Source organism: Gopherus evgoodei, chromosome 17 (assembly GCF_007399415.2).
Source record: "Gopherus evgoodei ecotype Sinaloan lineage chromosome 17, rGopEvg1_v1.p, whole genome shotgun sequence".
NCBI lineage: Eukaryota > Metazoa > Chordata > Testudines > Testudinidae > Gopherus > Gopherus evgoodei.
In genome coordinates this window covers 995,817-1,010,653 of record NC_044338.1, presented here as the reverse complement: position 1 = coordinate 1,010,653, position 14,837 = coordinate 995,817, and the positions used below count along the sequence as shown (strand labels likewise).

General features: G+C 57.1%; 1 protein-coding gene across 1 annotated transcript in view; it reads left to right on the top strand.

The window, feature by feature from the left end:
• LOC115636335 (protein ABHD15-like) overlaps window positions 1-14,837 on the top strand; it is a 575,307-nt gene that overhangs the window by 228,423 nt on the left and 332,047 nt on the right. The gene's annotated exons all lie outside the window — the stretch shown is intronic.

The following is a 14,837-nucleotide window of genomic DNA, read 5'->3' as shown; positions in this document are numbered from 1 at the left end:
TGGGCCTACCTCATTGCCAGGCAGGAGGCAGATCACTCACATTCCCTGCCCCTCCTTGGGGTCCCCACATGTGACATCTCATGCAGGCGGCATGCCCCCGCCCGTCAGGGCCCTGGCCCCCAGGAGCAGCTCCCAATCCACACACACACACACACACACACAGAGCTGCTCCTGCTCACAACCACACACACAATAGCCTCATACGCATCTTTGTTAAGTCCTGTCTCTGTGCTTGATGCTGTATGAACCAGAGAAGACACTTCAGAGCTCACACCCTGCAGCAGGGGACCAAACCCTCCAGCTGCCCTGGCTGTGTAATGAGCTCAAAGCAGATAGATACTCAGGAGCACTGTGTCTGGGTCTGAACCGCTGCAGTGGGGCCAGCCTGCTGGGCACCCCCTTTCCCATCAGCATCTACCTGGGAGCACTGAAACACCAGCGAGCAGAGAGCTCACAAGCGACCCCAGTTGGTGAACAGGGATAAGAGTGGCTCAGAGCTGCTGGAGAAGCCAGACAAAGGCTCAGTTGGTGAAGGAGAAGAAAGTCTGAAGAAGAGAAGAGCCAAGGGGAGAGGGGGAATTGATGGTAGCCTTCAGTTACCAGAAGGTTGGTTCCAAAGCGGATGGAGCTCGGCTGTTCTCAGTGGTGACAGATGACAGAACAAGGAGTAATGGTCTCAAGTTGCAGTGGGGGAGGTCTAGGTTGGATATTAGGAAACACTATTTCCCTGGGAGGGTGGTGAAGCACTGGAATGGGTTCCCTAGAGAAGTGGTAGAATCTCCAGCCTTAGAGGTTTTTACGGCCCGGCCTGACAAAGCCCTGGGTGGGGGAGGTCTAGGTTGGATATTAGGAAACACTATTTCACTAGGAGGGTGGGGAAGCACTGGAATGGGTTCCCTAGGGAGGTGCTGGAATCTCCATCCTTAGAGGTTTTTAAGGCACGGCCTGACAAAGCCCTGGTTGGGATGATTTAGCTGGGGCTGGTCCTGCTTTGAGCAGGGGTTGGACTGATACCTCCTGAGATCCCTTCCAGGCCTAGTGTTCTATGAGTCTAAGGAGCTTTCTGCTGCCACCTGTTGGCGAGCAGGTGGCACTGACTGTGTGGGCCAGGCCTCATTTGCACATCAGTTATGTAGCATGTGGGGGCATGTTGTTTAAAATGCAGCTAACTCTGGCGTGTGGGTGGCAGTAAAGTGTGACTGAGCCTATTGGGAAATGACAGGACAAGCTCTACCCCCAGTGTGTCTGGGTCATCCCAAGTGCAGTGCGGTCGCCCCCAGGTGTGGAGGGGTTGTGTTGGGGTGTGGTGCCTTTGGGCTGGGAGGGGTGGGTTGTGGTTGCCCCTGGGGACAGGACAGGACAGGGTTGGGGTTGCTCCCAGGCAGGGAGGGAGGGAGTCTTGAACAGGTCAAAGGAAAGGGGAAGGCATTTGCTATCATGGAAATGTTTCTGGAGGGGGGGAGCCTGCCAAGGGTTTGAGGTGCTGGGCCTTTGTGTATGAAGGGTTGAGGGGAGGCAGTTCTGGGGGGCTGGACAGCAGAGAGCTAAAGCCACTTGGAAAGGGGGGATTGGTTCTGGGCTGAGAGGGCTTGAAGCTGCAGAGACAGACACCGCCTGCTTAAGAGCCTTTTGTACAGACCTCCCCGCCCAGCACCTAACGCTGAAATGCCCTTTACAGGCTCAGCTGGCAGAGCCCCTGGAGCAGTCTGCACGCCTGGGTTGGGGCAATGTTCCCTCTAATTTTTGACAGGCCATGTGTGCAAAATATTTTTTCTGTGCAAATTGTTGTGCTTCTGTGCAAATTTTTGTGCACATGGTGTTTCACTGTGTGCGCGGGGTTTAGGATCTGTGTGCGCATGCACACGTGCACAGCTTAGAGGCAACAGTGGTCAAGAGATCAAGTCCTGGCGCAGCCTGGACAGCACTGGCAGCCTTAGACTCTGCCAACGCCAGACAGCGAAGTGAGTGGGGAGCTGGGGTGGAGGGAGGGGAACTCCTCAGCCATCCACAAGTGCCAGTGGAGGTGGAGCCTTGGACTACTGTTAAGACAGTCTGGGGTGTTGGTTCATACCTCAGTATTTGTTACTTTAGTCATTGTTGGCTCCCCCCCATGCTTTCCCTCCTAATACAATTCTTTGTTCTAACCCCCTGGTCGCTGTGCTTGTGTGTGGGGAAGTGCTGCCCCTGGGACTCCCAAGTGGGACATACCCTGTCCCAGATCTCTGGGTGGAAGCTTGAGCTGATGTTCGTTAAAGGGAACCCCTGAAAAATTGAACCAGTCTCTGTTTGCTGCTGACAACCCTGGTAGAAGGGGCCAAACTGGAAGAGCAGAGCCGGTAGCTGTAACCGGTCTGCCATTGTCTCTAAAGAACCAACTGATGGACCCATTAAGACATTCTAGCAGAACAACACCCCTCATCTCAGCTCGGCCGCCCTCCCACTCGAGTTTAACGCTGACACCTGGTGACTTCTCTTCCAGAAAGCAAAGAAATAAGAAAGGCAGCTGGGGTCCGGGGAGCTCCTGGCCTGGTAAAGCCGCTAGCCCTTGCGAGGAAGCGAGCAAGGGGAGCCAGAGCGAGGAGTGTGAGGCAAGCTCACTCTGCCTGCCCCAGCTGTCTCCCCAAAGCCTGCTCCATGGGAGGAGGGGAAGTGAGGGCACCAGCCATTGGCATGTCCCCCGCCCATTGGGGAAAGTCGCACAGAACTCCCGGCAGGGGTAGAGATGGGGAGATTGTAGAGAGTCCCTGAACTAGAAGGGGAGGGAGGAAGGCAGCCGGGTAGGGTGACTGGACAAAAGTGTGAAAAATCGGGACAGGGTGGAGGGGTAATAGGAGCCTTATAAGAAAAGGACCCCAAAATTGGTACTGTCCCTATAAAATTGGGACATTTGGTCACCCAGGGGGTGGGGGGAACGGAGGTATGCAAGGAGCCACTGCAGATACTGTGCAGTGAGCTTGGCTGGCAGAAGCTCTGGAGTGCCAAACTCCCCCCGCCCCCAGGTAAATCAGACCCCAGAAGTGAAGACCAATCCAGAATTCCCAGTTGTAGGAGATGGCTTGGGGTGGCAGTGGGGATGGCAGCAGCAGCAGAGCCTGCCCCTGCATGAGGTGAGACCCTGCTACATGTACCTGAAGGGGACTGGCCCATGCCCATGACCCCAGCGGGTGTCAGTGTATACACATGAATAGCACATGTACACTGCCATGTGCCCCACAGCCATGGACGAGACGCATCCCTGAGACCTTGAGAAGCAACGCGGGCAGCTCAGGGACCAGCATATCCAAAACTAAGGTCTGGGGGCCTGGGTTCCTACAAGGGTTTTGCTGCGTTGGCTTGGGCTGGAAGTGCAGTGGAACTCGACATTCCAGCCACTCTGGGCTGTGGTGGGACAAGTGACCCAGGGAGGGAGCTTGATCCTGAGGCTGCCAGAGAAGATTCAGGTCAGTTCTCATTTTATCTGGCCCAGGTTGTCTCCCCATAGCAGGGAGCCCAGAGAATAGCAGCAGCAGCCAGGGCTTGGGAAGGGGAACGGAGAAGCTGCTTCCTGCTCAAACTTGGCTCTGTGTGTTGGGGTCTCTCCCTCGTGGTATCTGTAGCATCCCCACCCCACTTCTCACTCCCTCCAACCTATCCAGTGCTAAGGTTTTCTCCCCTGACCTTCCCTCTGGCCACATCGTTCTCTGCCCAAACCATCCCTTCTCTGGCTTCCTGCCTTCCTCTCACTTTCTGTCTCTTCACCCCCTGCCCCAGCTCAGCACCTGGCCTGACCTGCCTCCCTCTCAGCTCTTGTTCCTCCTCCTCCCCCCCTGCCCTTACTCCCAGACCTCCACTCTCCCGGCTCAGCTGCTGCACTTTGGCTGAGACTCTGTTCTCTGCACCACACCTCTCGAGCTTGCATGGCCAGTGCTCAGGGCAGCACTCTTGGCTCCCTAGGCCTTCCTGGCTGCTGCATTGTAGGAAACGTAGTATCTGTCTCACAGGGGGAAAGGTTGGGGCTGAGCCCTTCAGGGAGATAGATGTGCACAATGCTCACCACGGTAGTGTAATTTCCTCCCTGATGTCACTAGATGGCAGCACGTGACCCATCCTTGTGAGCCAGGCAGAGTGGCAGGCGCTGGGGTTGGTTGCAGGCAGGGCCCAGTGGAGAGGAGTCCGGGGAGATTACGGCAGGGACTAACGCTGCTCAGTGAGTGAAAGTAGCCCCCACCTGCTGGGGCAGCTCCAGCCTCATTGCCAGGCTGCAGCCCAGGGCAGGGCACCTGGGCCCACAATGTGACACATGTAACTAAGTGCAGCTGGTACCTCAGGTCATCCTGCCTTCACTGTCTGAGGTTAGAGTCCTACAAGTCTGGCTGTGCCTGTGCTCTGGGGAACCCTGGTGTCGTCCTGCAGGGGCCTAATTTGCAGCTGGCTCTGGGGACCACCCTGCAGAGTGCCCACAACAGGACTGGAGAAGAGATTCGTCCTCATGCTCCATCCACTGTGTGTATAGCTGCATTAGGCAGCACTTCCAGGTTGCCCCTTCCCTACTTGCTGCCCCAGGATGTTGCTAAGGCTAAGAGGGTAGCAAGATTCAAAGAGGGATTGGACGTCTCTGTGGATAATGAGAATAGCCAGAGTTGCTATATGTAATGGCAGCCTAAACTGGGGCAGGGATATTAAACCTCCTGCTGCAGGGCCTCACTCAATCTCAAACTATGAGAAACCAAGAACGGGGGTGGGGGGACTGTCATAGTATAATTCCCAATTCTGAACCTTAGCGTCCAAAATATGGGTACTAGCATTAATTCCCCTAAGTTTAATTACCATCTTAGATCCTGTAGTGCTGCCACCAATCAGGACTTAGAGTAGAGTGCCTGATAAACTGTGGTCTCCCCCAAAACCTTCCCTGGGGACCCCCAAGACCCAAATTTCTTGAGTCTCACAACAAAGGGGAATAAACCAATTTCCTTCCTGCTCCTCCCTTCCCGGTGTTCCCTCCCTGGGCTCCTGGAGAGATATACAGATTCAAGCTCCGTGAATCTAAACAAAGGGATTCCCCCTTCTCCTTTCTTCCTCCCAGATCTTTCCCGCCCTGGGTACACTAGGAGATCATCGTGATTCAAACTCCTTGAATCACAACACAGAGAATTCAGGTGGGTTCCCCCCCCTTTCTCTTTTCCCCTCACCCAGAGGCACTGCAGATTCAAACTCTGTGAATCTAAAACAAAGGGATTCCACCCTTCTCCTTCCCTGTTAAGTACAGACTCAATTCCCTTGAGCCTTAACAAGGGAAAAAATCAGACAGGTCTTAAAAAGCAAAACTTTTAATAAAAGAAAAAAGAATAAAGAAAATCACTGTAAATTCAAAATGGAATATTACAGGGTCTGTCAGCTTATAGACACTAGAAAGAAGCCTCCCCCCAGCAAAATACAATTTAAAATACTTCCAGCAAACTACACATTTGCAAATACAGAAACAATTAAAAGACTATAACCGCCTTTCTTACTAAATTACTCACTATCAAAGACTGTAGCAGGGAGATTGGCAAGAAAACTAGTTGCCTGTCTAGTCCCTTCCAGGACCCAGAGAGAACAAAGCAAAACCCAAAAAACACAAAGGCTTCCCTCCACCGAGATTTGAAAGTATCTTGTCCCTGATTGGTCCTCTGGTCAGGTGTTTGGTTCCCTGTTTGTTAACCCTTTACAGGTAAAAGAGACATTAACCCTTAACTATTTGTTTATGATAGGGGCTGCTTATCCGCCTCTTTCCACTGTGAGATTTCCTGTACCTTCTCTGACAGCTGGTGCTGACCCCCAGCAGAGACAGGATCCTGGACTTCAGAGGCCCCAGCTTGGAGCTAGTTTGGCAATCCCTGTGTTGTTTTGCTCTGGCTTTGCCTTGGGACCTGCTCCACTGCCATGCTACCTGTGGGATCCTGCCACAGCGCAGAGTGCCGGCTAGCAGTGTCTTTGCTGGTCTCCCCTGGGGGAGAGCTTTTGGGCTGGTTTTCCCCTGGGAGCAGAGTTTGCTGCTGGAGGGGGCTTCCTGGGCACTGATGTCCTGTATCCTCTGTCCTAGCATAGCCCTAGCTGGTTCCAAGCAGGATCCCTAGGGCAGCTCCCCCCTTCCTCCATTGCTTCTCCCCTCCCAATTAAATGTATCACTTACAAGCAGAGTCTTAAGTGCCTCAGCTGAACGTCAAAAGGAACAATTGTTGTTTCAAATATCTGTCATGTCATCGCGTCATCTCCCCAGCCAAGCAATCCTGCTGTCACAGGGTGACGCGGTGACTCCGCCAGTCTAAATGGGGGGCTCGCAAACAGTCGCAGAGTGTGAAATGAGGACTAACTGCCCCAAGACCAAAGGCTCTTATGTAAATTAAGTTGTCATGGGATAAAAGGGAAGGTCCTTTCCTGGACTGAGAACTGGTTAACAGACAGGGAACAAAGGGTAGGAATTAATGGTAAATTCTCAGAATGGAGAGGGGTAACTAGTGGTGTTCCCCAAGGGTCAGTCCTAGGACCAATCCTAGTCAACTTATTCATAAATGATCTGGAGAAAGGGGTAAACAGTGAGGTGGCAAAGTTTGCAGATGATACTAAACTGCTCAAGATAGTTAAGACTAAAGCAGACTGTGAAGAACTTAAAAAAGGTCTCACAAAATGAAGTGATTGGGTGACAAAATGGCAAATTAAATTTAATGTGGATAAATGTAAAGTAATACACATTGGGAAGAATAACCCCAACTATACATACAATATGATGGGGGCTAATTTAGCAACAACTAATCAGGAAAAAGATCTTGGTGTCATCGTGGATAGTTCTCTGAAGATGTCCATGCAGTGCGCAGAGGCGGTAAAAAAAGCAAACAGGATGTTAGGAATCATTAAAAAAGGGATAGAGAGTAAGACTGAGAATATCTTGTTGCCCTTATATAAATCCATGGTATGCCCACATCTCGAATACTGTGTACAGATGTGGTTGCCTCATCTCAAAAAAAGATCTACTGGCACTAGAAAAGGTTCAGAGAAGGGCAACTAAAATGATTAGGGGTTGGAATAGTTCCCATATGCGGCGAGATTAAAGAGGCTGGGACTTTTCAGCTTAGAAAAGAGGAGACTAAGGGGGGATATGATAGAGGTATATAAAATCATGAGTGATGTGGAGAAAGTGGATAAGGAAAAGTTATTTACTTATTCCCATAATACAAGAACTAGGGGTCACCAAATGAAATGAATGGGCAGCAGGTTTAAAACAAATGAAAGGAAGTTCTTCTTCACACAGTGCACAGTCAACTTGTGGAACGCCTTACCTGAGGAGGTTGTGAAGGCTAGGACTATAACAGCGTTTAAAAGAGAACTTGAAAAATTCATGGAGGTTAAGTCCATTCATGGCTATTAGCCAGGAAGAGTAAAGAATGGTGTCCCTAGCCTCTGTGTGTCAGAGGGTGGAGATGGATGGCAGGAGAGAGATCACTTGATCATTACTTGTTAGGTTCACTCCCTCTGGGGCACCTGGCATTGGCCACTGTCGGCAGACAGGATACTGGGCTGGATGGACTTTTGGTCTGACCCGGTACGGCCGTTCTTATGCCACCTCTTTGCTACCCCCACTGCCTCCTGCTTCCATGGCTGGGGCCACCTGGCTCCCTCTCATTTGCGATTCCACTGACCCTGCTCCCCACCTCCATGCTCTACACAGGGGCGGATATATGTATTTTGCTGCCCCAAGCATGGCAGGCAGGTGGCTTTCGGCGGTGCCCCTGTGGGAGGTCCGCTGGTAACGCAAATTCGGTGGGATGCCTGTGGGAAGTCCACCGGTCCCGCGCCTTTGACGTCCCTGCCACCGAATTACCGCCGAAACTGCGGGAGCGGTGGACCTCCCCCAGGTGTGCCACCAAAGGCTGCCTGACTGCCGCCCTCAGGGCGACCATCAGGCCAACCCCCCCATGGCTTGCTGCCCCAGGCATGCACTTTACGCTTTACAGCCTGGCCCCTGAACGTCTGTCTCCTGAGCCTGGGGAGGAAGCTGGCATCTAGCAATACAGTCCTGGGCACTCAGGTGAGGCCCTCTCCGGCCTCTAAGCCGCCTCGGGCCCCGAGCTGGGATTTCAGTGTGCTGGCACTTGTGGGTTGGAGAGAGGGGCCTTGTTCAGTGGGGCAGCCAACTCTCCATGACAGCGTTAGCTGGGGGGGGAGGGCAGCATGGGAGATTTTGTTGCCTGCCTTTGCCTTTTAGTCCAACTGCTGCAGTTCCTTCCCATGTGCCCAGCATTGGAACTTGTCCCTGTCAGGCCCAGGTGCTGCATCTCCTTTGCAAGGTGTGAATAATCATTATTATTCCATGGCTTGTGCTGCCCTGTCTCCCCACAGGCCAAGGAAATCCTGGGCAGTGGCGTGAGGCTGAGCTGTGGCTTCATGCAGAGCCCTACCAGTGGGCTCCAAAGCTGCGGGAGCAGGTGTGAGGAAGTGGGAATTCTCTTGGTGTTCTGTGAATGCAGAGTTAGGAGTGTTGACCTGGGAAGGTTGCAGGGGAGTTGTGCTGGGACTCACTGTATTGGGGAAGGGAGGATACCTGAGCATGTAACCTGAGAACCCAGGAGGGGGGTTGGAGGCCAGGTGACACCTCTGCCCAGGACATTGGACAAAGGACACAAAGGCTGGGGGAGGAATGGGGGGGGGCTGAGTGAGAGGCTGGAGGGAGTTTGTTTGGAGCTGGCTGGGAAATGGAGAGGGGCACCCCGAAGGGGTCTGGGCTTCCCAATGGGGCTGTGGCCTCCCCGGGGCCCCCAGATGGACCTAACAAAGGGGGTCCTGTTGTCTGTACTGGCAGGACCTGTCTTGGACTGTGTTCCTGTTGTCTAAATAAACCTCTGTGTTACTGGCTGGCTGAGAGTCAGGGTGAATCGCAGGGAGCCAGGGGTGCTGGGCACTGTCCCCCCCGTGACAGCAGGGAATGGGCATTTCCCAGACACGCTGGTTTGAGACCCCAGGCAGCAGAGTTAAGAAATGTGACCAGAGCAGGCTCTGCCATGGGGCCAGGGGTATTTTGTGTGTAGCGGCGTGAGGGATGCAGCGTCCACACTGGCCGGGCACCGCCCGCAGGTGCCGGCGTCGCCGTCCAGTTCCTGCCTCCAGCACGGAGGAGAGAGGCAGAGACGTTGCCATGGCAACCAATGAGGCTGTTTGTCTCCTTGAGGAAATGCCGCGGCAGCGGGGCCCGGAGCGGCTCTGCCCCCCCCCCGTGCTCGGCTTTGCAGCGGGGCCCTGCGGGTCTAACCGCCCCCGCCCCCGCCCGGGGCCTCGGCTGCACTGCGGGGCGGGTCTGCCCCCCCAGACCCTGCGAGCCTTGCCGCGAGCTCCGGGGGGGCCCCGCGCGGAGCCCAGCTCCGCCCCCCCCGCACCTGCCCGGTGACCTTGGCCTGAGCCTCCCCCCGCGAACCCCGCAGCCGCGCGGGGAGCAGTGACGCAGGTGGTGACGTCCCAGCGCGGCCCCCCCCATCTGATGTCATCGGCGCCGCTGGAACCGCCGCCCGCGCCGGGCCGCCTGCAGCCGCGGGGGGGCCGGACCGGACTCTGCCCCCGCCCGGCCGGGCCGCCTGCAGCCGCGGGGGGGCCGGACCGGACTCTGCCCCCGCCCGCGCCGGGCCGCCAGCAGCCGCGGGGGGGCCGGACCGGACCGGACTCTGCCCCCGCCCGCCTGGGCAGGGCCTGCAGCCGCGGGGGGGCCGGACCGGACTCTGCCCCCGCCCGCCCGGGCAGGGCCTGCAGCCGCGGGGGGGCCGGACCGGACCGGACTCTGCCCCCGCCCGCCCGGGCAGGGCCTGCAGCCGCGGGGGGGCCGGACCGGACTCTGCCCCCGCCCGCCCGGGCAGGGCCTGCAGCCGCGGGGGGGCCGGACCGGACCGGACTCTGCCCCCGCCCGCCCGGGCAGGGCCTGCAGCCGCGGGGGGGCCGGACCGGACTCTGCCCCCGCCCGCCCGGGCAGGGCCTGCAGCCGCGGGGGGGCCGGACCGGACTCTGCCCCCGCCCGCGCCGGGCCGCCTGCAGCCGCGGGGGGGCCGGACCGGACTCTGCCCCCGCCCGCCCGGGCAGGGCCTGCAGCCGCGGGGGGGCCGGACCGGACTCTGCCCCCGCCCGGCCGGGGCAGCGCGGGGCCGGCGGGGGCCTGCAGGCGGGGGCGCCCCGAAGGGCCAGAACCCCCTGCCCGGCCCGGGCTCCGAGCGCCCACGTGGCTCCCCCAGAACGGGGCCCCGGGGTGAGGCCTGTGCGGGTCCTAGTAGCGTAGCCCGGGCTCTGGCTGCCCACACCCGGGGCCTCCCCGACCCGCTGTGAGCGAAGGCAGGTGGGGGAACCCTGGGCCGGAGCCTGCCCCAAGCCCGGCCCCGGCACTCAGCCCGCCCAGAATGCAGCCCGGGCCCCATCCTGCCCCCGGGTCGCTGCGGGGCTGCCCAGAGCCAGGCCTGGCTGAGCCCAGCCTCCCGGCAGGGCGAGATGGGGGGCTGCAGGCTGGGGGCTGAGCTCCACGAGGCGCGGGGCCCAGGGCTGCATGTCGCAGCGCTGCCAGGTCCTAGGCCCTGCAACGTCCAAGCCTGGAAAAGTGCGAACCTGAGGGCACAGGCAGCAGATGGCAAATACCTAGAGCCAGACACTGGCTGCTGGGGGGCATAGTGCAGGGGCTGAGGGAGCAGGGCCCAGGGCCCAGCTCCTGGCTCAGCTGAGGACAAGTGACTCCCTGGCCCTCCTGGTTGTAAAGCGAATTTGAAAACCTGAGCTGTGCACTGCTGTGCTGGGGGCCCCCGGCAGCTCTGAAAGTGCCACGCAGGGTGGGTGGGCAGGGGACTGACGTGGAATCTGAACCCAGCCTGGGTGAGCCCGAGAACCCAGCGTGCGTGGGGGAAAGGGGGCGCCAGTCGCTGGGCCCAGCGTTAGCGAGTTAACGTTTGAGGAGAGGCAGAGCTCAGGCCCGAGGCGCTTGTGCATTTTGCTGAACTTGTGCGTGTGCCTGTGACACGTTCGGGGTCACCTGAGATATCTGTGGAGAATCACTCCAACCTGCTTACAACAGCAGGGAGTCTTGTCTGTGCCGCCAGTCCCCAAGGGAACTTTTCCTCAGCACCAGCGGGCGGCTGCACAACTGCCCCACTCCAGGTCAGCCCCTTTGGGAGGAATTGGGATTTTTTGGTAATATTTTTTATGAACAGAGTGCTTGCCTCAGTTTCCCCCTACTTTGCATTGCTGCCCTTGGGGGGAGGGTTACGTTTGCTCTCAGGGATTGTCTACACTTTGGAGCAGCTGTGCTGCTCAGCATCTGCTTCTCCCTCAGCGTAGAGAACCCGCCTCCCGAGCAGCAGCTCCCCTCCATCTAGCACTGTTCAACGCAGGGGTAGGGCAGTCTCAAGGGGGTGGACGTTTCGCACCCCTGACAGATGTAGCTACACCAAAGTACATTCCTAATGTGCCCTGGCCTCAGGGCAGACTAAGGGTGTCTGCACATGAAACGCTGCAGGGGGACTGCTTCAGTGTAGGCACTGCCCACCTCAACGGCTCTCCCAGCCTGAACGTGGAGTTCGCTACAGCTCGGCTGGCATGACTGTGCTTGAATCTCCATTGCTCTCTGCTGGCCTGAGGCCTTCCAGTGCTGTGTCCAAGGCGAGTAATGAACCCCACTGTGTGGGTGTCACAGGGCAAGTACTAGCTGGGTGTGTTAGTCCCTGCACAGTGGACGAGTCTGTCTCAGGTGGACTCGCTGAGCACAGCTCCTGGTGTGCAGCAGAGAGCTGGGGCCCAGTCGCTCAGTCTAGGAAGAGAGGGATCCCTTGGGGGTCTGGCACACTGACAGTCCTCCAAGGGGCTGATTAATAGCTGGGGCATAGCACAGATCCTGTGGATCTGCCTCCCTTATCTTCTGCACTCCCCACAGCACACCGATCCGCTGCCCCCACAGAAGTGGTGCCACTTAGTTTGCTGCTTTTGTGGCAGTTCAGAGCTCGCCTTAGCCCAAGAACTTACATATTGGAGGAAAGTGAAATTGCTGTTGAGGTAATGGAGCCCAAGCTTGAGGCTCTGATAACGGCAAGTCGAAGGATTTGGAAACCCAAAGTTATGGATAAAAGAAAAGCCTAAAACACCGACTGTAGCCAACACTAATAAACTCTTGCCTAGCCAATGGTTGGTTCTGACAGCGTTTGTCCAGACCAGAAAGCTGAGATCCACCTTTAATGAGACATCCCCACTGGCAGAGTCTCCTCTCTCCAATGAATAACTTGTGCTCCTTCCTTCTGGACGGTAACAGACTGTGGTCTCTTACCCCAGGGGTCCCCTAGTCAGAGACTTTTGTGGGTTCTTTGCCCGCATAAGCCTGCACCTGCTCCAGACAATAACGGGGGCTGGCTCCAGGGTTGTGCACTGTTCTGAGTGCTGATGGAGTGAGGCCTGGCACTGCCAGGTGACAAGTTTCACTGCAATAGTTTTGAAACCCAATATCCTACATGTCACAGGGCTCTAACTTTATTTCTTGTACGAATATCTGGCCATGACCATGCCAGTCAGCTAGTGCTTAGCTTCCCACAGAGTCTCCACATGGCCCCTTGGGGAAACGCTGAGGAGCTGGTTGGACATGGGCAATGTACCCGTCTGTCACATGGAGCCATGGGGGAAAGCCAGAGCTGGGACCCTGCTGGTCTCTGCCTGAGCTCCCCATCATGCCCAGAGGAAGCACTAATGGGCAGGACCCTCGGGATCCTTCACTACATTCAGGTGAGCAAACTCTTTCCTCAATGCAGTTTAACCCTTTTCTTCCTGGCACAGGCCTGTTTCTCCAAACCTCCCCCACTAAACAGAGACCATGTGGTCCCAAGACACCTGGGGGCAAGTCTGAAGCCAAGGAAATGGGTCTGTGAACCCCCAGCTCTGCTGCAAGCAAAGCTGCAGGGTCATGGTGACTCCTCTGTCCAGAGAGGCCAACGCTGACAATGCCCCCTGGGCACAGCCCTGGGCAGTCACAAGGCCGCAGCAGCCTGCCCAGGGGCTGATTTTGTTCTTGCTTCAGGAAAATGGGCAGATCCCTGCAGCACAGACCCCAAGTGGGACTAGAGAGAGACTGTGCCCTTCTGCAGCTGTCCTCTGTGTGCGCGTGCCCCTCTCCCTGCTCCTCCCCTCTCCCACCCACAAACCCTCTGGGGGCTGAGAAGCCAAGGCTGCTGAGCGGGAGCATGGGCCGTGCCTGGGGAGGGCTGGAGCTGTGAGCGTGCAGGTCTGCCAAGCTGCAGCTCATGCCGAATTGGCTGTGACTAATCCAACCCCTCTGACTCCTGTGCAGAGCAGCAAAGAAATTATTTGTGTGCTCTGAGTTGGGGGTGGGTAGCTTCAGTGGAGACAGAGCCATAGCTAGAGACCTGCTCCCAGGCCGCTGCTGCTAATATCAGAGCCATTGTTCACATTCTGATTGCCTTGGTCTGGGAAACCAGGAGCCTGCCTAGAGGGGGCCAAGCTCCCCCATGGGAGCTACATGACTAGCCCCCCTGCCCCCCGTGGCTCCAGACACCAAGGCACCATGGACAGTGCTTGTGTTTGGAACCGGGGCCACGGTGCAGGCCACACAGCTTCGAGCCCAGTGCGTCCCTTTAACAACTTTCAACACGGGGGAGCACTGGGGGTGAGTAGGGCCTGGCCCTTGCAGGAGTTGGGTCCCATGCCTGGCTCGGGCTCAGGCCCAGGCCCAGGGTGCTAGCCAAAGAACTAATCATTGCAGTGGCCATGGATGGTGCTAGATGGAACAATCGGGGGGAGAAGCTCCTGGCCTAGCGCAGGAGCAAGGCAGCTGTAGCTCGCTAAGGCACAGGAGCGCTTCCCTGCACATTCTTACCGCCTGCGCTGCCTGCCCAGTGCCCGGCTCGGTGAGGGTAATGGAGGTGCTGCAGGGAGGGAAGATTCCTGGTGGTCATGGGATAACAGGCACTGTACGTGCGAAAGCTGGATCGTTTCAGAACAGAAGGTCCCCATGCACACAGCACCTTGGCTTGCTGGGCCAGTCTCTCAGGAGAGGATGCGCTATCTGGGGCAGGGTGCTGTGGGTGGCTGCATTCGTGTGTGTGTGTGCACACATGGACTCAGGCATGGAGCAGCATGCAGAGGGATGCACCTGTGCAAGAGGGGATGTGTGGGTGCTGCATGTGGCAGGACAAGTGAGTGTCAATGTGTGTGTGTGTGTCAGGCAGCACAGTGCCTGCCAGAGGGGGGGGTCCCTTCCTCTCCATCTTCAAGCGACAACAGCACAGGCCTGGGAAATAGATCCTTTTCCCTTTCACCAATGGCTTCCTGCCCCTTTTCACCAACCTCTGTCTAGCACCCGTGTGTGTGTGTGTGGGGGGGTGACTCTGCAAACCTCTCATGCCTGGGTAACTCTCAGGCTCTGGGCAGAGCTGGGCATGCTCTTAGAGTGTGCAGGTTGCTGCAGCCAGATCTGGGTGCTAGCTCACTGTGTTTGAACTGTGCGAGTCAGTGGGTGGTTTGGGAGTACATGGGCAGCCAGTGGAAGCCCAGGGCAGGCATTGCTCCAGTCGGGCTGTCCTATTCCCCCTGGGCCAAGGGTGTAACCTGCTCATAGAGCGACAGAGAAGCAGGTGTATCCTTGAACACAGGCTGAGATGGATCCTGTGCAGGGAGCCTTGCGGTGTTCAGCATTTTGTAGGGCAGCTGAGAACATAGAACCAAGGGTAAAGAGCAGAGCCTCCTGCAATCTTGGGGCCACGCTGCCTGCTGCTAATGAGCATTTGGCTACGAGTCAGTGAGTGCGACAGCATGGCAGACAGGGCCGGCTCTAGCCGTTTCACCACCCCAAGCACGGCGGCACG